Raw genomic sequence first — 21,695 nt, forward strand, 5'->3', positions numbered from 1 at the left:
CCTCTCCCTTATATACCAAAAGTGCCTGTCAGCTGGATCCATCCCAGATATATGGAAGACTGCTACAGTGTCTGCGATATTCAAAAAGGGAGACAGGTACAAAGCAAGCAACTATCGCCCAGTATCACTCACCTGCATATGCTGTAAAATGCTGGAGCATATCATTGTCAGCAATGTCATGGGACACCTGGACAGGAACAATATCCTTACTGACGGTCAGCATGGATTCAGAAGGAGGCGGAGCTGTGAAACGCAACTCCTAACTCTGTCGGACGAACTCCTGAAGTCACTAGACAAAGGGAAACAACATGACCTTGCCATTCTGGACTTCAGCAAAGCGTTCGACAAAGTTCCACACCAGCGTCTGCTGACCAAGCTGCACCACTACGGCATACGCGGCCAGACCTTGGAATGGATCCGAGCCTTCCTTACAGACAGAACACAGCGAGTTGCTGTCGACGGAGCAATCTCAGATCCCGCCCCAGTAGTCAGCGGAGTGCCCCAGGGAAGCGTTCTGGGACCGATCCTCTTCCTTGTTTACATTAACGACCTACCCCTTACAGTCTCCTCCAAGACCAGGCTTTTCGCAGATGACTGTGTAGTATACAGAGAAATATCCTCGGAGCAGGACAGTGAAGTGCTTCAGGAAGACCTCCGTCGCCTATGGGACTGGGAGAAGCTCTGGGGTATGTCCTTTAACCCAGAGAAGTGCTGCATTTTGCGAGTGTGCAGAAAGCGATCACCACTCCTGTACAGTTACACCCTCAAAGGCCACACGCTTGCATGTGAAGACGCATCCAAATACCTTGGGGTGGAGCTAACAAAGGACATGTCCTGGAAGCCACATATCCAACAAGTGATCAAGAAAGGCAACAGTTCCCTTGGCTTCCTACGCAGGAACTTACGGATAAGCAACGAAGAGGTAAAAAGTGCAGCATACTTTTCCCTCGTTCGCCCCAACCTAGAGTACTGCGGCACTGTGTGGAGCCCATACCATAAGGAGCAGATCCACGACCTGGAGATGGTCCAAAGACGAGCAGCCCACTATGTGACGAACAGATATCACAATACTAGTAGCGTCACATCAATGCTCGAACACCTACAGTGGGAAACTCTAGAGTCCAGAAGAACCAAAGCCAAGCTGACAATGGTCTACAAGATAACCAACGACTTCGTGGACATACCAGTCTCGAAATACCTTTCCCCTGGCTCAAGCCAGACACGAGCAAACCACTCCATCAAGTTCCTGCCATTATCGACATCCACTTCATACTATCGCCACAGCTTTTTTCCAAGCATCATTGCCACCTGGAACAACCTACCAGCCCCCATTGCTGAATCCCCCGACTTGGTATCCTTCAAGCGTGGGCTAGCAACAACCAGATTCTGAATAAGTTGTCAGCTCCAGCTACAAAGTAACTCCTAATGACACCTTGTGGCTGTGCCGGTTGAGGCTCAATCCTCTCAGCGGCCACCGTAGCCGGAGAGGCATGAGGGAGAAGGGCGAAACGTAGCTGGTGTTCTGCTTTACTTTCCTCCTGTCTTTTAACTATCAAGCTCTTCTTACTTTACTGTCCCTCATTCTTTATTCTTATTCTTTCACCACCCGTCGCATAATAATCATGCGTGATGATTATAGTTTGACACTATGATTCTTGCAATATGATGGGATGTTGAAAGTCACAGTATTATAAGTTAGGTTGAGCGCTAGTTGAGCGCTAACTAATACATTGTACGTTTTCGTACCACTACGCCTTCCAATAAACTTACTTGCGCGATAGGTCGTCAAATATCGTACTACATTGATTCTCCACTAAATAAACAAATTAGAAAAAACACAAAATAAATATATTTTGATTATGTTTTGTTTTTGTACAAAACGAGAAAGTTTCGCGTATTTGCCCAGTCCCTGAGATCTTTCCACTGTGATCAGTTGTGGATCAGTTATTAATTAAAACAATTAGCTTTGCATTATTGGCGATAAATGTTGTAATAAATGTAATAGGCACAAATGCAGTACTTATTTACACTAATTTACACAAAAAAATCACCACTATGCAAGATATTCTTAAAACAAAAATATATACATTGATCCGTAAAATAACTTCTGCTCCCATAAGCGAAGAAAAATGCATTACATACTAGTCGCCGCTCTCCTGTAGTGCGTTCAGTTACAGCGAACGTTCGCTATAGTTCGCGAACCGTCGCGAACGTTCGCTATTGAATGCTCGGTTCGCAGCGAACGTTCGCGAACCGAAGCGAACCCTCTCGGGAGGTAGTTCGCGAGCGAAACCAAGATGGCGGACATATAAGTTGTCGTTGTTGTTCAGTGTAACTTCGATATTTTTTTCTATTTTTTGTAGTACATAGAATGAATTGAATTATAAACAAAGTGTATAGGAGGTTTTGGGGATTCCGATAATGACGTCAAGTTTGCGCGCGCTCAAATTTTGGCCGTCAACACTGCGGCCATTCTGCTATTGTTTGCGTTTGATGAACCGCATCGTGATAAGGTTTCATTCATATTCGCGACCCTTTTTAAGAACAACAAAATACTCAGAAATTGAAATTCTTTCAGATTAAATAGAATCCAATGAACGAACACAAATAAGGACGAAAACAAACAACAATTTGATTGATTTTATGTAATCAACATAAAGAAACTGATTTGAACCTATATGTCTGTAAAAACTTACCTTGTTACAGATTAACTACATCCTCTTGATACATGTAAATGTTTTATTTAATTGTTCACACCAATGTTGACACTCTTTATTTCAGCATTTTTAACCACCCAGTGTTTAATTGCCCATTTGTTAATCACAAACCGATTATCTCGATATGATCGGATACTGTCCAGACAATTACTAAGAAAACAGGGTGTCATAAACCCAGGGACCTATACTTGTATATCTCTGTATGGGGTCATAGACCGCATGTGTCTGGTCATTAAACACGATTTATGATACCTCCATGTCATCTATTGGCATGTCAAGCCAAAAACTTTACAGTTGCTTTAATAACATATTTGAACATATTTTAAGAATAGACGTACATTTGTCCGAAATGGATCAACAGGAACTATTAAGTATATATATATTAGCCAGTTTAAACCAGAGACCTACGTCTCTGTTTAAACATAACAATAAAGTGTTTAATAATAACAATACATTAAAAATATTGTGGAAATTTACTGCTACACAATTAACGTATTTAACGGGTACTTGCAAATATAACGTTTAAATATCGTGCGTTACTGCAGTGTTCGAAACATCATCGTGAAAGCAAGCAATCGCGTTTGATCATAATATGGATATAAAATGCTTGGGTAAAATAAATGTATAGATTTATGGTATAATAAAATGCCAGAATTGTATCGCTCATTATCACTACAAAAGAGTTTTCAATATACATGTACATTCAAAGACAGTTCAATTCGCAAAATATGCATGTGTTTTTTTCCATTTGAATGCTAAAATTTATTAATGTTTTCATTAAATGTAAACGAAACGAAAATTCATTCAATGTAAAAGAAAATTACAACTACATTTGAAGATTGTAATGTATTGCGCTATTTTAGGGCTTTATTTTATAACTGATTCAATGCACCTCTTACACTAAATTTCGATCGCTAATGAAAAATAACACTCGCATCCACACCACTTATAATTATAATAAAACTATTATAGGTTTTATTATTTTTGAAATATCTTTTATTTAAGTCTTAATCTAAAAAAGAATACGGGTATTTATAGTTTTGTATTATGAAATTGTCAGTTATTTAGTCTTCCGACAACCTTTCCTCTGATACAATGTTGTTATTCGCGATTTCCTCCATCAAAATCGCAATCAATTTTCTGGGAGCCGCCATCTTGAAACGTTCGCGCCGAACTTATCGTTCAATAAGACCGAATCGGAAACGAACGATCATTGGCGAACGTTCGCTGTAACTGAACGCACTACAGAGCGACGCCAATAAGTAGACTTACATACAAAAAATCAGCTACATATCTAAAATGGATGCGTAAAACCCGTCCGGAAAAAAGGTTATACTAGAGGTAATTTCTAAGTTCAAGGCCATAACTCAATGAACTGGAGCGACTTTCACATTTCATCTGTAGGTCATGTAGGTGGATTTACATACCAAATATCAGCTCAAGATATGAAAGTGTTTCATAATAATACTCCGGAAAACAGTTATTATAGAGAAAATTACTAAGTCCAAAACCCTGTGGCATAAGTCCATGGCGGACTACTCAGAAAATAATTTATGGTATCCGATGAAAACGACAAATAACAATCAAATTAACGACATTCATCATATAGTTAGTAAGGATTTATGAAATGCGTGTGTCAATTAACAACGAAAAATACGTTTTATATGCAAACAACAAATATTTATTAGGAATATGCAAAGTGAATGTATGTCACGGAAACCAGTGTTTGCAAATTAGAGTTCAGTCTACTCCCTTCTTCTTCTCATAAAGTGCAGGGCTTCTCTGGAGCTTCAAAATACATCAACAACAATTGACCGTATATTTGTATATGTTTTAATGTTTTACCCATATGATATTTAATTAAAAAACATCATTATTGTATTACAGTACAGTTCACGCGTTTCCCCCCAAAAAAACTCGCTCCCTCCGCGGGCTTTTGTCTGTTAGCGAGTGCTTCCGCGGCGGGGTAGGCGAGGTGTACTCGTTAAAACGCTTGGCGCTCCGCCGAGCTAGCTAATACTCTCTGCCAAAAATTAAAAACACTGTAAGTAAAAATTGTTTCAATACTGTGGCTAATAAAAATAAAGATAAATGTATAGAAAATTAATATATGTTTTTATACACAGGTACGTCTACAATATGAATGAATATGCTAGGTGATCGTTTGAAGTTTCGTTTTGTTATATGTTGCATGTTACAGTTTCAACAGTTGTTTAAAAGTGTTTTTCTTGCGTTTATCTATGATGTTCTGTTTATTCTCGATTTGTTCAGGGTGCATCGCTTTGAACAGCAGAAAATGACTTGTACATGTTGCATGAAACACAAATATAAATAAGTTATTTATTGGTCGTTGCAGAAGAATATGAACTGTACACGACACGTGTGTGCAGTCAGTATACAATACAATAATTGTTTCAATAATGAAGGAACTGCAACTGCGTAACAGTAACGATGCAGCGTGTTGAAATCTTATTTTATTAAGAGGAAATATCAATGCAAAATAATTCGCGAGATACCCCGGTACTTTAGTTGAAATTCACATCATAACTTTTAATGTAAATTAAATTATCTCAATGTTTACCCGCTACGAAATTGTTATTTACAAATAAATACACCTACGCCAATTTTCGCGCGCTTTGTATCAGGACAAAGAAATTAATTTATTTCATCAAGAATTTGTAACCAAAAATAGCTGTACACGACGCTTGCAAACGGTGTCGGGTGATTTACGCATGTTGGAATTCAACTGTCCTGATTGATCGCTTATTTCTTCAATTTTTTAAATAGAAACGTATGCCGAAATGCGTTTGATACTTTCGAAAATTGCGAATGTTTGTGTTTATGACATTTTTGAGCACTCTTATCGTCAAAATTTACATATTTCAGGGTTTTTTCACCTACAGGGGAGTGGATGCGGGTCCCGTCCAAAGGGGAAAAAGTCGTTTTTAAGGAAAAGGGGAAAGTTAAAGATTCACACTTATATATAAAGATATTTATTATATAAATGCACATGTAATATTCACAGCTGAATGTCTATGTCCTTTTGTATGTCCATGACTTTATACACATCAGTTTCTGACAGTTTAGCCTTCATGCACAGTCTCAGCAGGCTATACTATGGGATACCAAAGGGGTCGAAACTTTAACTTCTGCTCGAGCAGAAAAAATGCTGCTCGAGCAGCATTTAAATGCTGCTCGACCAGCAAAATACTGCTCGAGCAGCAAATTTACTGCTCGACCGGCATTTTTTCTGCTCGAGCAGAAAAAACCTGCTCGACCAGCATTTATTTTTAGATAATGGCATTAGCCAATCAGAACTCTTGTTATATTTGCCATTTGGTGCAAAACTGGTTTGTTTGGAAAAAATGGCTGCCGCCGTGATGGTGCCTTTTTCACATCTTCTGCAAGTTTATGTGACGATCTGTTTAAAGTTTAACATTGACACGCGGTAAGTGCTTAAAGGGGCCTTTTCACAGATTTTGGCATTTTTTTTAACTTATTCATTAAATGCTTTATATTGATAAATGTAAACATTGGATCATAAAAGCTCCAGTAAAAATTCAAGAAAAAAAAATAAAAAAAGGAAAAGAACATTGCCCAGAGCAGGTTTCGAACCAGTGACCCATGGAGTCCTGCCAGAGTCCTGAAGTAAAAACGCTTTAGCCTACTGAGCTATTCCGCCGAGTACACATTCTTGACGTATTTTATACCTTATATAAGCAATCTTCGTAGTTTCACAAAATTTAACGACAAAAACAGAACTCTCCAAATTATTCAATCGTTTCGCGTTGCAACGCTTTATAATTTTTAGGTTTTAAAATCGTCAAAAGATGCATATAATGGCTATATTAGAGCATGGTTAATGTTCAGTATTACTGTTTCCTCACAAATATCATAACTAAAACGAAAACTTACGAATCTGAAACAACTTTTTTCAATTTTGTCAATTTACCAAAGCGTGAAAAGATCCCTTTAATGTTTTGGCTGCTAACTAGTCGATCAAAAAATTGTTGCCATTCGCTTAATAAGAAAATCGATCATAAATGTCTAACGGCTGTTAAAACTTTTGCGAAAATCACGACGATGACTGATAAGAATTGGTCAATGGGTGGGTTCTCTGTTTCTATCGATTTACTTTCTTAATGATTCTTAATTATTGCTTCCGACACAGGTGCCGATTGCCTGTGATTGTGCCTTTCTGGTTAACATTGTTTACGTTTCTCGTTCTCCCCATATATGTATATCTGCTGTCCTAACTTTTACAATTATCCAAAATATCATGTCTGTTAACGCAACCAATTTGACTTTTACGCAAATTCGTCAAATTAACGATACAAAACTTCGATTAAAAATGCTATGCTCATTTTAGGTATTTTCTCTTTGGAATTATTATCATAACGCGGTGACGCTTACACTCAGCAAGCTTAGCAAACGGTCATAGTTATTCCAACGCTATGCGTTTTCAATCTGACCTAATTCGTCGATCATTGTGCATGTATTTGTAAAGCGTCTGTAGTTTCAGTTTCTATTACGATGCGAAATAAAAATAGCTAAGAGAGGTCGAAAGACGTCCGAGATTGTTGCGCCAAAATATCAGCCGATCGCAAACTTTTTCGAATCAAGAAAGCAAGAGCCAATAAGTGCCGAATCATTCGTGTTATCGATTTTGTTAGAAACTGTGCATACAGCATTTGAGTTGACATCCAAAAAACATGATGGAAAGTCTGTGACTTAACAAATCTGTCAAAAGTATAAAAAGGCATGTCATTGGTTAGAAATATTGACATTTTTTAAAGTTTATATCATGGACAGTTTCAAGGATTAAAGATGTTACGAAACATCAGTTTATTAAAATTTATGATGATAGTTTACAGTTCTATTGAATCAATACAAGTGTGCAGCGTCAACGGAAGTAAATCAGCAATTATTTAAAGGTATGCATTTTTATTACTCATTTCACTCTATATGAAGAATGGAATCACCCTATTTTTTAAAATCAATGGTTGAAAACCCTATTTGATTTCCCAAATAATTATCTGGGGCACTGAGTTCTCGAGGACTTTTCTCAATTTCAATGTAAATTATTTTTCACCCAGGCCTATTAGCTTGTTCAAAGCTAACAACAGGTAAAATGTGAGTTGTGTCTGAATTACAAGTTGTTTAATTTTTCATAATTGAAATGTTTACAATTTACTATTTATTGAATAACTTGGCAGTGCATAATTAAGTTCTGGGATGTTATTTTCAGCTCTGAACTGCGAAAAAAATGCATAATAATTACATTGGTGGCACTATACTGTAATGAGTTACCTTTCATCTGTCCTTCCATTATAAAGTCCCTAAAGCAGACTTCCCAAACTTTGCAGAAAGAGATTAGGCATTGTATTACACACTCATTTTAACCATGGCATGCTATTGTACAACATGTCTTGACGGAAATAATTTCGATAAAAAATATTTGCAGGAAATAATTTTTCCATTGCGAATCGTTTGTATCTTTTTATCTTTATTCTGAAATGCCCCTCTTAAGAATAATGTCATGTAAAGCTGGTTTAGAATTAAGGATGATGATATGTCCTTACAGCATTTTGTCATGTCATTTCAGGGCTAGCGCTGGCCCAAAATATCTTTGAGCCACCCAGATCTAGGTGTGGCAGGGGGCATAAATCAACTTTCCATGACTCTTGGAATGCTCTAGTTTTTTTGTGTTTTAATTTGTTTGTTCAGACTCATTTTCATCCAAAGGACGATTTAAGGTTAAAGGAGCCATGTTAGCGACTATACGGAAAAAGTGGTTACTTCCATTTATATTGTAGACGACATGAATTACTCTTCCTATGTGTTACAAATTCGTAACTTAAATTAAACTTTAATTGCAATTAAACCGCGTGTGTTTTTCACGTTTTCCTTTGGTTAAAATACGCCGCTGTTAGTTAGCATAGTGTGTGAGTAAAACGATCAAATTAATTAATTATCACCTTTTCATTTCAATCGAAAATCGGCAGAAAGTTGTAACATCAACGACATAGAACTAATTATTTAATTATCACTCTTTAATTTAGATCGATAGTCAGCTTGGAAATAATTAATTTATTGTCACGGTTATTTTCATTTTTAATCTTATAATACGACATTTGCGACCGGCTGCTATTTTGTTTGCAGACGACTATATTAACTGTGTATTCAAAGCTCCACCCATTTTTACGTTTCATTCAACAACGTCATTTTATGTGTAAGCGAGCTAAGTTTTGATTGGCCAGCTACCATGTGCACCTCAATAACAATAAGGTCAAGCGATGTCTCGATACAGGTGCAGACCGGTTTTCGTTCACGGTTCAAATTGCGAATACTTTCATTGAAACAAAGAGAAAAATATAGAAAACCAGTTTCAGGTTAAAATGGCGGCTGTTTTCAATGAAATTTTACGAGATTTTAGCATTTTCGCAAATCGGGTTTTTCTTGAGCCAAATTCTCAATATTTTCGCAAATGGCTCAAGTGGCGAACGACAGCGCGAGCCCTGCATTTACTGTACTTCTTAACCTACATGTATTTGAATATTCAGTCCCCATGTAACTACGCCCATATGTTGTGGACATTTTCATACAAGAATACAAACAGGAATATGTATTGGAGTTTGCTGTTTAAATTTACAGTCAATCGGAGGGTAACAGGTTTGTTTTTAACCAGAAGTGAGGAACTAAACGCAATTTGCAGAGAAAAAAATATTTCTTTATACCACTTAAGTATATTTGCATCACAGGAGCTCTGGTGTCATGAGGTTGAGGAAACTAGTGTTGAATCTAAAACATTTAGCATCATGGACTCAAAAGTGAGAAGCCAAGTCAGGCACCGCAAAATGTAAAATAATCTGTCAGATGTTTGGTCTGACAGGCTACGAAATTCTGTCAGACTGAAGGATAATTTCTGGATTCCACTTATTAGCATACCTGATAATAGCATATTTCTGTAATTAGCATATAGCAGTGCTCCAGATAACATGTGTAAAGGCGTAAAAACGAATAAAATTTCTTAAATAACGATTTAGATTTAAAATCTTTGCATAAAGTTACGCATTGAACAAATAAAACACGAATTCGACATTTTCTAACGTGCGTAAAACTTCCAGTAGCAAATTATATATGGTAAACATTTCATCCCGGTTCTGACACGTCGAGGCGCTCAATTAAAACTACAGCTTTAAGTCAACGTCACTTTGCTGTTAGGAAGGGCCACACTTAAGAACGGTCGAAAGGCCAAACAGTCTCGATTCTGTTCTCCTGGTATTACAGGCGAGTCTTTACTGTTTATTGTACCTTTTTAATTACACTTATCGTAATTTTTATTCACAAGTAATAAACAATATACCTATTCAAAATGTCATTAAAATTAAATGTTAAATATATATTTTTGATATGACTTTAACGGCGACCAAAATGCCATTATGACCTAAGCCGAATTGACAGTTACTGTTTTAAATAAAAAATCAAAATGGCCAACCGAAGCGGTGTATCGAAGCGTGGAAGGCAAAAAAAGCAAGATGAGCAAGATAGATGTGGGGTCTTTTGAGCCAGAAAATGCTGTCCGATTATGGGAAAGCAAGAAACAGAAAAGAAAGCCAGGCTTTCCAAGACTATAAACCAAAATGTTGGATTGTTGATGTGTCAAAAACAATGCATAAAAATTATTTGGTAATATAGTGTTAAGAATTAATTTTATAAATAGGGGGTAAAATAAGAATTAATTTTTGAAATAGGGAGTAAATAAGAATTTGACCAAATTTTTATCTGGAGCTCTGATATAGAATGTCAAAGCACAGATTAATTCTTAAATTTTAATGTATTTTTCTTCTATTAATAGCATAATTTTTAACCCCAATATTCAGAATTCACTTAAAGTCTTTATAGCATAGAACATTCTCAGAATGCCAAGAAAATATGCTTTAAATCTGCAAAAATATGCTCAAATGCAAATGCAAATACCTTAGAATACAATTCCATTTGATAAATAGTTATCTTAAACATCAATCATATACAATGTTGAATTTAAATTTCACTTTGACGATCAATTATTAACAGATTTGACTTATTGTATGCCCCCAGTTGCTATATTTATGCTAAAATGTGTGTTCCTGTTAATAGCATATTCCTGTTATTAGCATAATTTTTGCTGACATGGTATGCTAAGAACAGGAATCCACTGTAGCAACATATTAATCAAGAATTATGGTTTGAATCCGTGAACTATTATTTTTTATGGTGAAAGAAAATCTCCATGGCGCATTTTCAAAAATTCCTAATCAAGCTTGGTAAAAGAACACACAGAATAGCAAATTTATTACAGCGCCAACTTCCGGGTAAAAATGATTGATTTTTTTTATATTCCTTAAAGACAAGTGCCGCATCATATCCTATGGGTGATTTAAAAAATAATGAAGCCTAAATAAAACATGAATTTTTTTTCTTACCATTACAGGGGTTTTTATCTGATTTTGGGGAAAGGGCCTGGCCTTTTTTTAGGGGAAAAAAATCGCGCGAAACGCCAGATTTTTTGGGGAAAAATCACACGAAACGCCGGATTTTGGGCAAAATAAGGAAAGTCTTAAATAATCAATTAAGCATATTTTACTGTTTTTAAAACAAATTCAAGGAAACAGAAAATTTAATTATGCAATATTTTTCTTTTTTCTACACTGGATCAGATAAACTTATATATTGAAAGGTTAAAAAAAAAAAAAATTTTTTTTTGGAGGGGAAAATGAAATCTAGGGGAAAATTTACCAGCTGAGGGGAACACAAAATCGGAGGGGAAAGGGCCGATGATCGGCAGGTCACAAAGAAGGGGAAAAAAACCTGCATTAAGCATGTTTGAGTTCTTTTTCTATCTTACAGAAGTGTTTCCATGTGATTAACTTAAATGTGAAAATTCTTCTCAAAAACTTGCTTCATTTACAAAATATATTGAAAAATATCCTTAAAATTGCCCCAAGTGTACTGGTTTTGCGTGACATTTTATGTAAAAGGCAATTTTCAATTCTATACTTCAATAAAACTTTCAGAAATATTAGGTATTGCCATCATTAAATGAATATAAAAATGCATATGCTTTAAGAAAAATAAAACAATGCTTCTAACTTAGGTTGATATCTCTTGTAGCATGTGTTCAAAGCAATGATGTTCTTGTCAATTTTGTGCCACAATTTTCAACTCTCTTCACGTATATTAAGAGGTGGCATCATAAAGTGCTTCAATATTTATAGGCAAAAAGTGTCCCAAGTGTACATTTTGCAAGAAAGTTATTTTAAATTTTTCATAAGATAGAATTTTCAATGTTTTACATCATTTTCTTCAAACCATTAATGTTTATCACTAGATGTACTGAAAATTTGATGCCAAAACCTTGTGAACTTTTTTTGCAAGACAAATATCGCATTGTCCCAAGTGTACGAAATTTTTATCATGTTTGATGAACAGGTGATAGCTTTTAAAAAATAAACAAAGGCACCAATTTTCTGGAAAGAAGTACACAGAAGGGTGTAATCTCCAACAGAAAAAGGTGGTTTCTTCACTCTGGGGGTGAACTACTCTTATTATATGGGTATGTCTCCATATTTTGTCTTCAGAAGAAAAATATAAGCATATAAATGATAATGTGTGGGAACTTGGGAAGTATATTTGACTGTACCATAACATTATTATAAAAATGCATTTCCTCTTCTCAAATTAATGTCAATTTTAATCAAAATGTTTCTCCAATAATCTTCAATGTTAGCCTGACGTTGGTTAACAAATGTTGTAAATGTACACTTGGGACACAAAATAAATGTTTTTCTTATAAACCTCCAGAAAGTGAAAACAAACTTACATTATAGCAGAATTAATGATTAAATTTCGATTTAATAAAGCATTCAAAAGCAACTGAAAACTAGAAATGGCGCGGCAGAGGCCGACGCGTATCCCCACGCCGAATGTTTGACCTAGGTGTGCCCCAGGGTTGGTAATGAGGCCATGCATAGCTGAGATTGACCGTATTGTCATAAGAGAAGTTCATCATCAATTAGAAGTGAATTGGTGTAGAAATGAAGTTATAGTAAAAGGCAATTTTGGGTGGGTGTGGTCTATGTGGGCGGGGCGCCCCAGGGTTGGTTATGGGGCCATGCATAGTTGAGATTGACCCTAATGTCATAAGAGAAGTTCAGTATCAATTTGAAGTGAATCCGTGTAGAAATGAAAAAATTATAGTAAATGGAATGTTTTGGTGGGTGTGGCCTATGTGGGCGGGCGCCCCAGGGTTGGGATTGGGGCCATGCATAGTTGAGATTGACCCTAATGTCATAACAAAAGTTCAGTATCAATTTGAAGTGAATCCGTGTAGAAATGAAAAAAATTATAGTAAATGGAAATTTTTGGTGGGTGTGGCCTATGTTGGCGGGGCGCCCCAGGGTTGGGAATGGGGCCATGCATGGTTGAGATTGACCGTATTGTCATAAGAGAGGTCCAGTATCAATTTGAAGTGAATCGGTGTAGAAATAAAGAAGAAAATGTAAAATAACCTAAAAAAATGAGTGATAATTTCTGACGCGGCCCCACCCCAACCGCTATAACTTTTGACCCAGGGGTCAGATCAAAATTCCAAATAGTGCAGGGTCGCACATATGCTCATAGCTACCATGTGTGTAAGTTTCAAGGTTCTAGTGCTTTTAGTGTAGGAGGAGATAGTGGCCAGGACGGACGGACAGACAGACGGACGGACGGACGGCGGAGATAACCACAATATCCCCACCTTTTTTTCAAAAAGCGTGGGGATAAAAAAGCCAAAATAAAAGTTGAACATGGTCAAATGTCAAATATGATTGATGACAAAGTCTTTCAGACACTTATAATTAAACCACGCAGACTGTCACCCTTGTGGTACAATTCCTACACATCTAAACTAAAAACCATGTTAAAACCTTCGATAAACAAAGGTACAGCACTTATTATTATTTCATTCATTTTTAATGACTCATTACCTAAATATATAGAGGATATATTGTATTACAGAGGAAGGTCAAGTAAGAGGACATCCTGTTTAATGTATAAAGTATAAAAAGAACAAGGTCTAATTTATAAAGAACAAGGTCCAATATATAGAGAATATAATGTTTAATATATAGAGAGCAAGGTCTAAATATAGAACAGTGAATTATATGTGTGTTGTTATGAGAAAATTGGGCTTAATTCATGTGCGGAAAGTCTAGTCCCTGATTAGCCTGTGCAGATTGCACAGGCTAATCAGGGACGAGACTTTCCGCTTTTACAGTATTTTTAGTTTGAAGGAAGTCCCTTCTTACCGAAAACAAGTTTAAGCGGAAAGTGTCGTCCCTGATAAGCCGGTGCGGACTGCACAGGCTAATCTGGGACGACACTTTACGCACATGAATTTAGCCCAGTTTTATCAGAACAAGACACATATTATAGAAAACGAGGTCAAATATTATAAAAAAATATAAACATGTATCATAAAAAAATAACTTCACATTTATTTGAAGGCCATCCTATATTTTGATAAATCTGAGTTTTTACTTTAAGATACACTGCTTTGAGGCCAGGAAAAAAACTTTTAAGAGTATTGTTTTGAAAAATATGTGTTAAAAAACATGAAAATTTCAATTTTTTCCATATTTTTTTTTTAAACACTTCTGATTTTGTATTTAAATTTTTCTTAAGAACATACTGCATGTTGACAAAACACACAAAATATTGATAACATGTTTTAATGGGATTTTATTAAGTGCAAAAGACATGTACATTTATTAAAAAAAAATCAAAACATTTGGTTAACATCTTTTGTTGTGAAAAAGTGATCACATCTGACAGAGCGGCCCTACTCATTTATAAAACTTGAACCCTTTCCCTATGCAATACAAACAAAACTGTTGCCATAACTTAACATCTAAAATTTGAGAAAAGATTTCATTTAGGCTTCATTATCCCCGCGCTTTTCGGAGAAAAAGTGGGGATATTGTGGTTATCTCTGTCGTCCGTCCGTCCTGGCCACTTTCTCCTCCTACACTTTAAGCACTAGAACCTTGAAACTTACACACATGGTAGCTATGAGCATCTGTGCGACCCTGCACTATTTGGAATTTTGATTTGACCCCAAGGTCAAAAGTTATGTGGGTTGAGGTGGGGCCGGGTCAGAGATTTTTACTCATTTTTATGCCCCCGGATCGAAAGAAAGGGGGTATATTGTTTTTGGCCTGTCTGTCATTGTGTGTGTGTGTGTGTGTGTCCCAAAACTTTAACCTTGGTCATAACTTTTGCAATATTCAAGATAGCAACTTGATATTTGGCATGCATGTGTATCTCATGGAGCTGCACATTTTGAGTGCACCATACTACACTGAATGTCTTCAAATTGATACTGAACCCCTCTTATGGCAATACGGATAATCTCAACTATGCATGGCCCCATTACCAACCCTGGGGTGCCCCGCCCACATTGGCCACGCCCACATAGACCACGCCCACCCAAAATTGCCTTTTACTATAATTTCTTTATTTCTACACCGATTCACTTCAAATTGATACTGAACCTCTCTTATGACATTATGGTTAATCTCAACTATGCATGGCCCCATTACCAACCCTGGGGCGCCCCGCCCACATAGGCCACGCCCACCCAAAATTGCCTTTTACTATAATTTCTTCATTTCTACAACGATTCACATTAATTGATACCGAACTTCTCTTCAATGCGTTCAATTTCAACTATGCATAGCCCCATTACCAACCCTGGGGCACCCCTGGGTCAAACATGCGGCGTGGGGATACACGTCGGCCTCTGACGCGCCATTTCTAGTTTAATATTTTTGAAATCACCCATTTTTGTGTAAAGTTTGGAGAAAAATCAAGAAAAACATATTTTAACAATGAAATACATTTAAGTTGTTTGATGATATTTTCATGTATTTCAACGTTTCCAATGTCCAGATAAATACCCTATTTGTACCCATGGAAAACCTTTAAAACTTTAATTTTGCATTGTTATTTTGTGTTGGGCTTGAAGAAAAAAGATTGATCTGTATGCAAATGTTTACATTATATCTCACAATCATAACAATTTCCAATTTATCGACAGTGGTGACCGGGTTTTATCATTATTATATGATTATTAGTGCTTGTGATCATATTTCAGATGCCCAGGGGCCTTTATGGTTGGGTTAGGGAGGGGTGCTCCCTCCCTTCCTGAATTGATTTTTAGCTCCACTGGCCAAAGGCCAGTGGAGTTTATGTCATGGTCCTGTGTCCGTCATGCGTGTGTCCGTCCGTGCCTGCGTGCGTGCGTCCGTCAGTTCATTTACTTTTCCTTTAAACATCTTCTCCTAAACTACTGGTCCAATTCTGATGAAATTTCTCAGTAATGTTCCTTGGGTGAACCTCTTTTAAATTTGTTCAAATTATGCGCCTGGGGTCAAATTTGACCCTGCTCTGGGGTTACAAAATTGAACATATGCTTATATAAGGCCTATTTTGTGAAATCTTTCAAAATCTTCGCATCCATAACCATTTGGCATAGGGCTATCAAATTTGGTATGTAGAGACATCTAATAGTCCTCTACCAAATTTGTTCAAATTATGCCCCTGGGTTCAAATTTGAAACTGCCCCGGGGGTCACAAAATTTAACATATGCTAATATAGGGTCTATTTTGTGAAAACTTTACAGCTCTTTTTGTCCATAACCATTGGGCCTAGGGCTACCAAATTTGGTAGATAGTGACATCTTATAGTCCTCTACCAAGTTTGCTCAAATTATGTCCCTGGGGTCAAGTTTGACCCTGCCCCGAGGGTCACAAAATTGAACATATGCTTGTATGAGGCCTATTTTGTGAAAACTTAAAAAATCTACTTGTCCATAACTGTATGGCATAGTGCTACCAAATTTGGTATGTATTGACATGTATTAATTCTCTTCTTAGTTTGTTCAAACTATGCCCCTGGGGTCAAATTTGAAACTGCCCCGGGGGTCACAAAATTGAACATATGCTTATAAATGGCTAATTTAGGGTAAACTTTAAAAATCATTCTTGTCCATAACCATTGGGCCTAGGGCTACCAAATTTGGTATGAAGTGACATCTTATAGTCCTCTACCAAGTTTGTTCAAATTATGCCTCTGGGGTCAACTTTGACCCTGCCCCGGGGGGAGGGGGGGTCACAAAATTGAATAATCGCTTATAAAGCGCCTATTTTGTGAAAATTTTAAAAATCTTCTAGTTGAAAACCATTCGGACTATGGCTACCAAATTTGGTTTGCAGTAACATCTTATTGTCCTCTACCAAGTTTGTTCAAATTATGCCCTTTGGGTCAAATTTGACCCTGACCCGCGGGTCACAAAATTGAACATTATATACACTTCTTTCTTGCTTATTTTGTGAAAACTTTTAAAATATTCTTGTCCTTAACTCTCGGATCTAGGGCTACCACATTTTGTATGTAGTGAGATATAGTAGTTCTCTATGTGTCCAATAATTATGTTGATGAAGGTGGCAGTGGTAATGACTTGATATGTCTGTGAGATATGAATGCTAAAGTCTTCGTTTTACATAACATGAATTTTTATGTAAAAGTGGTGGTTCTTCATAAATTCTACATGTTCTTTGTAAATGATGACCTCTACAAAGTTGTTCCAGGAGTACCATATTGCCTGACAATCTTTCGTTTTATTGTTAACTTAAACTGTACTTGATTCTAGCATGCCACTATACTTCTTTGAAGTAATTTGAGTAAAGTTCTCACTGTTTAGTAATGTATACATTGTTTAAGGAACATTTTAATTTCACATTTTGTAGGTGGACTTCAATATGTATGATCTACTTATGCTGCCACAACGTAAAGGCAACAATCACTGGGTTTTGCTGGTTGCAAGTGTTATGTCCAGGACTGTAACCATTTACGACTGGTTGGGTGGTAACAACAAGGCCTTGTTCGATTTGTTCTGGTAAGGTTCAAAGCTGTAATTCATTTTTTGTCTTACCTGCTTGATATAGCAGTCACAGTAGCAGTTGGTGTATGTGCATTTTATGTGTGTCTCTGAGCTTATCCAAACTGTGATTCGATAATTGAATATGCAATTTTTAATATAGCTTACCACATTATGTTCTCCATGTAGAGAAGCTGCAGAGCATGTGTTAACAAGAGATCAAAGGTCACATTTAGGGAGCTTTTTTGGCCAGTTCCAGTTATCATTCATCAGGCAATATAGCAAACAAGATATTCAAAAAACTTTGTAAATCTTATTTGTTTTCTATATTTGGATTTTTATCTTAAATATTAACTTGTAATGAGCACCAACACTTAAAAAATGATATAAATATATATAAATTTAAGCTTGCTTTCTTAGTTCATTCTTATTTATTATTGTGTCCTATCTCTCACACTTATGTGTTTCAAATAATGTGTTAATAGATTCACATATATATATATATGTTTAAAAACTGATTACCAAAACAATTTGGTATAGATAAAGTACCGCTTAAGTATATAGGCACATGATTTTTGTTGATTTTTACCAACAAAATATTTGTTGCAGCCAGTTCATGTGTCAACGAGCGCAAATTGTGAAAGATGGCTTGGAAAAAATCAGTTCAGTTCCATGGAAACAGCTGTGGAGTGTTTGCATTGATGGTAATAAATAAGCTTTATATTTCTATATAGGTGTCACTTTGTCGTACTGTCGGTCGGTCTGTCTCGAAATTTCATCCGATCTTCACCAAACTTGGTCACAAGTTGTATCTTGATGATGTTTAGGCCAAGTTTGAATATGGGTCATGCTGGGTCAAAAACTAGGTCACGGGGTCACTTAGTGTGTTTTAAACCGAAAGTTTGTCTGGACCATAACTATGTCATTTATCGTTAGATTTTAAAATAACTTGGTACATTTGTTCACCATCATGGAACGGTGTGTTGCGTGAAAAAAGTACGTCGATATCCCCAAGATCAAGGTCACACTTGGAGTTCAAGGGTCAAATGCTCGTCTGGGCCATAACTTTATCATTTATTGTGAGATTTTAAAATCATTTAGCAAATTTGTTCACCATCATGGGGCGGTGTGTCGCGCGAAAGAATTACTTCAATATCTCGAAGGTCAAGGTCACACTTTGAGTTCAAAGATTAAAAATGGCCATAAATGAGCTTGTCTGGGCAATAACTATGTCATTCATTGTGAGATTTTAAAATCATTTGGCACATTTGTTCACCATCATTGGACGGTGTGTCGCGCGAAAGAATTACGTCGATAACTCCAAGTTCAAGGTCACACTTTGAGTTCAGAGGTAAAAAAAGGCCATGTTGATAACTCCAAGGTCTTGGTCACACTTGGAGTTCAAAAGTAAAAAAAAATGGCCATACATTTGGACTGCATGTCATGCTAAAGAATTCAAGAGTTCAAAGGTCAAAATGGCCATAAATGATAATGGCATTATCATTCTTAAAAATAGCCATAAATTTGATTCTCTTGTTTTGTGAAGACAGCATGCAAAATAGTCTGTGTCAATTCGGCACGTGGGGGTATTTGTCACGTCTGTGACAAAGCTCTAGTTTGCTTAGTAAAGATCTGCATTAACTTTTATTCAACAAAATAATGGGAGAATGTAGAATATAAACATCGTACCTTTCTGTTGGTGCATTGGTTTTTAGAGCCTTGCATTTTCTTTTAATTTATAAAGGACATGATATTTCATATGTAATATCATAACCTGAGGATCAAACTGTGTTATAGAGTCTTTTGTCAAATAACCCTGAAAAAAGGTTAAACAAGAAGATTACTCATATTTTAATTTATTAATGTGTCATATAATGAAAAAAAGCATTCTCTTTGCTCCATTATATTGTTTTGTATGAAAAGTTGTTTTTCAGTGTCTTAATGTGATTGTATATTTATGATGCATAAAACATGAATACTTTTCACTGTCAAACTATCGTTCTTGCAATTTTATTTTCAGAAATAGTATTTTTTGTGAACACTTAATCTAGTGAATATATATGCTTTTCTTATTGCAAACAACTGTTGTTGTTTTTATGCCCCCCTTCGAAGAAGAGGGGGTATATTGCTTTGCTCATGTCGGTCGGTCTGTCGGTCCGTCCACCAGGTGGTTGTCAGACGATAACTCAAGAACGCTTGGGCCTAGGATCATGAAACTTCATAGGTAGATTGATCATGACTCGCAGATGACCCTTATTGATTTTGAGGTCACTAGGTCAAAGGTGAAGGTCACAGTATCAGAAATAGTAAAATGGTTTTTGAATGATAACTCAAGAACGCATACGCCTAGGATCATGAAACTTCATGGGTAGATTGATAATGATTTGCAGATGACCCTAATTGATTTTGAGGTCACTAGGTCAAAGGTCCAGGTCACGGTGACCCGAAATAGTAAAATGGTTTCCGGATGATAACTCAAGAACGCATACGCCTAGGATCATGAAACTTCATGGGTAGATTGATCATGACTCGCAGATGACCCCTATTGATTTTGAGGTCACTAGGTCAAATGTCAAGGTCACAGTGATCCAAAATAGTAAAATGGTTTTCGGATGATAACTCAAGAACGCATACTTCTAGGATCATGAAACTTCATAGGTAGATTGATCATGACTTGCAGATGACCCCTATTGATTTTGAGGTCACAAGGTCAAAGGTCAAGGTCACAGTGACCCGAAATAGTAAAATGATTTTCAGATGATAACTCAAGAATGCTTTTGCCTAGGATCATGACACTTCATAGGTACATTGATCGTGACCCGCAGGTGACCCCTATTGATTTTCAGGTCACTATTTTAACACAAGTATGAATGACTTTTACTTTATTTCCAGACTGCCAAATGTTTGGTCATGAAAAAGCATCCCACAATGTTGCGACAGGCCCATGATTCAGTTTATCGAGACTAGTGGTGAGAAGCAGACTTCTGATTCCTGGAGTGCGGCAAACATATCTGTGCGACTCAATCACTCCACTGTAAAGACCCGCACGGCATTAAAATGGATATTATCAATATGTGTTGTTGCTCGAAAATATGTTTGTGTAGCAGGAAGTGCTTTGGGCTCGATTAATCTGAGAACTCAACAAAATATTAATAAAATCCTTCTGTGCCTTTTAGTTCTGAAAACAGAAGTAGCCAGTTGGTATTACACATCTCCTAAACAAGTACAGCACGATAAAACTTAAGATTTTATAATCCGAAATTTTTATAACATCTTTATATCCACACAAAAATATTGATGATTGTGGTGCTCAGATTGCAAAACCACCTGTTTGGCAAAAATAATGCAGATGGTTAGATTATGATAAGTGCAAGAAAAAAAGAATAACTCTGGAGATAATAATTGATATGATAATCATTGCTTGACAGAATCACAATTGACCTAGATATTTATTTATGTAGTGGTGTATTTTTCAATGAGTGCCTTAAGATTCTTAAAACATATTGACTTAAAATAAATAATCCCGATGGCGTAAATGACTTATCATTTCATGTTCATGAACCGGCTTTAAAATACTTTGTAGACTTATCTGCTAGGCGGTGAGGACTTTTAGACCACCTGATAAACTTCAACTTTATTTGCCCTAGTTCAGTAACCGACTAAAGATATGCTAACATAATACTGATGACTGATGAGTCTGTTGTGTCTTATATTCTCATTGCTACTTAAAATATTAAGTCTATTTCAACGTTTAGACTAATAATAAGCAAATTCGTTAAATTGATATCCCCGCCAAATAAATTTTGATTATTGATGGGTGCAGAACTAACAGAAAAGTTTATTTGAAGGGTTGTACCCTTATCTCACTTATTTAATAGTAACAACATAAAAAAACAATTGGCAATAACTCTTATTTAAGAAAGTGTAGGGTTATAGATTTTGTGCATGACACCTCTCCTCATTGATATCTAAACGTCCATTAAATTTCATCTTTAAATCGTGTAAAGTATCTGTG

General features: G+C 36.3%; 1 long non-coding RNA gene across 2 annotated transcripts; it reads left to right on the top strand.

The window, feature by feature from the left end:
* Nucleotides 1–6,008: 6,008 nt before the first annotated feature.
* LOC127856282 (uncharacterized) lies at nt 6,009–20,870 on the top strand. 2 transcript variants are annotated; one of them, XR_008037936.1, is made up of 4 exons: nt 6,009–6,165; nt 17,550–17,698; nt 18,290–18,384; nt 20,573–20,870. It is a non-coding gene; the product is annotated as an uncharacterized LOC127856282 (long non-coding RNA). The 2 variants fall into 2 exon arrangements; XR_008037937.1 differs by lacking the exon at nt 6,009–6,165 and adding an exon at nt 6,347–7,651.
* Nucleotides 20,871–21,695: the final 825 nt, after the last annotated feature.

This window comes from Dreissena polymorpha, chromosome 13 (assembly GCF_020536995.1).
Source record: "Dreissena polymorpha isolate Duluth1 chromosome 13, UMN_Dpol_1.0, whole genome shotgun sequence".
Classification (NCBI taxonomy): Eukaryota; Metazoa; Mollusca; class Bivalvia; order Myida; family Dreissenidae; genus Dreissena; species Dreissena polymorpha.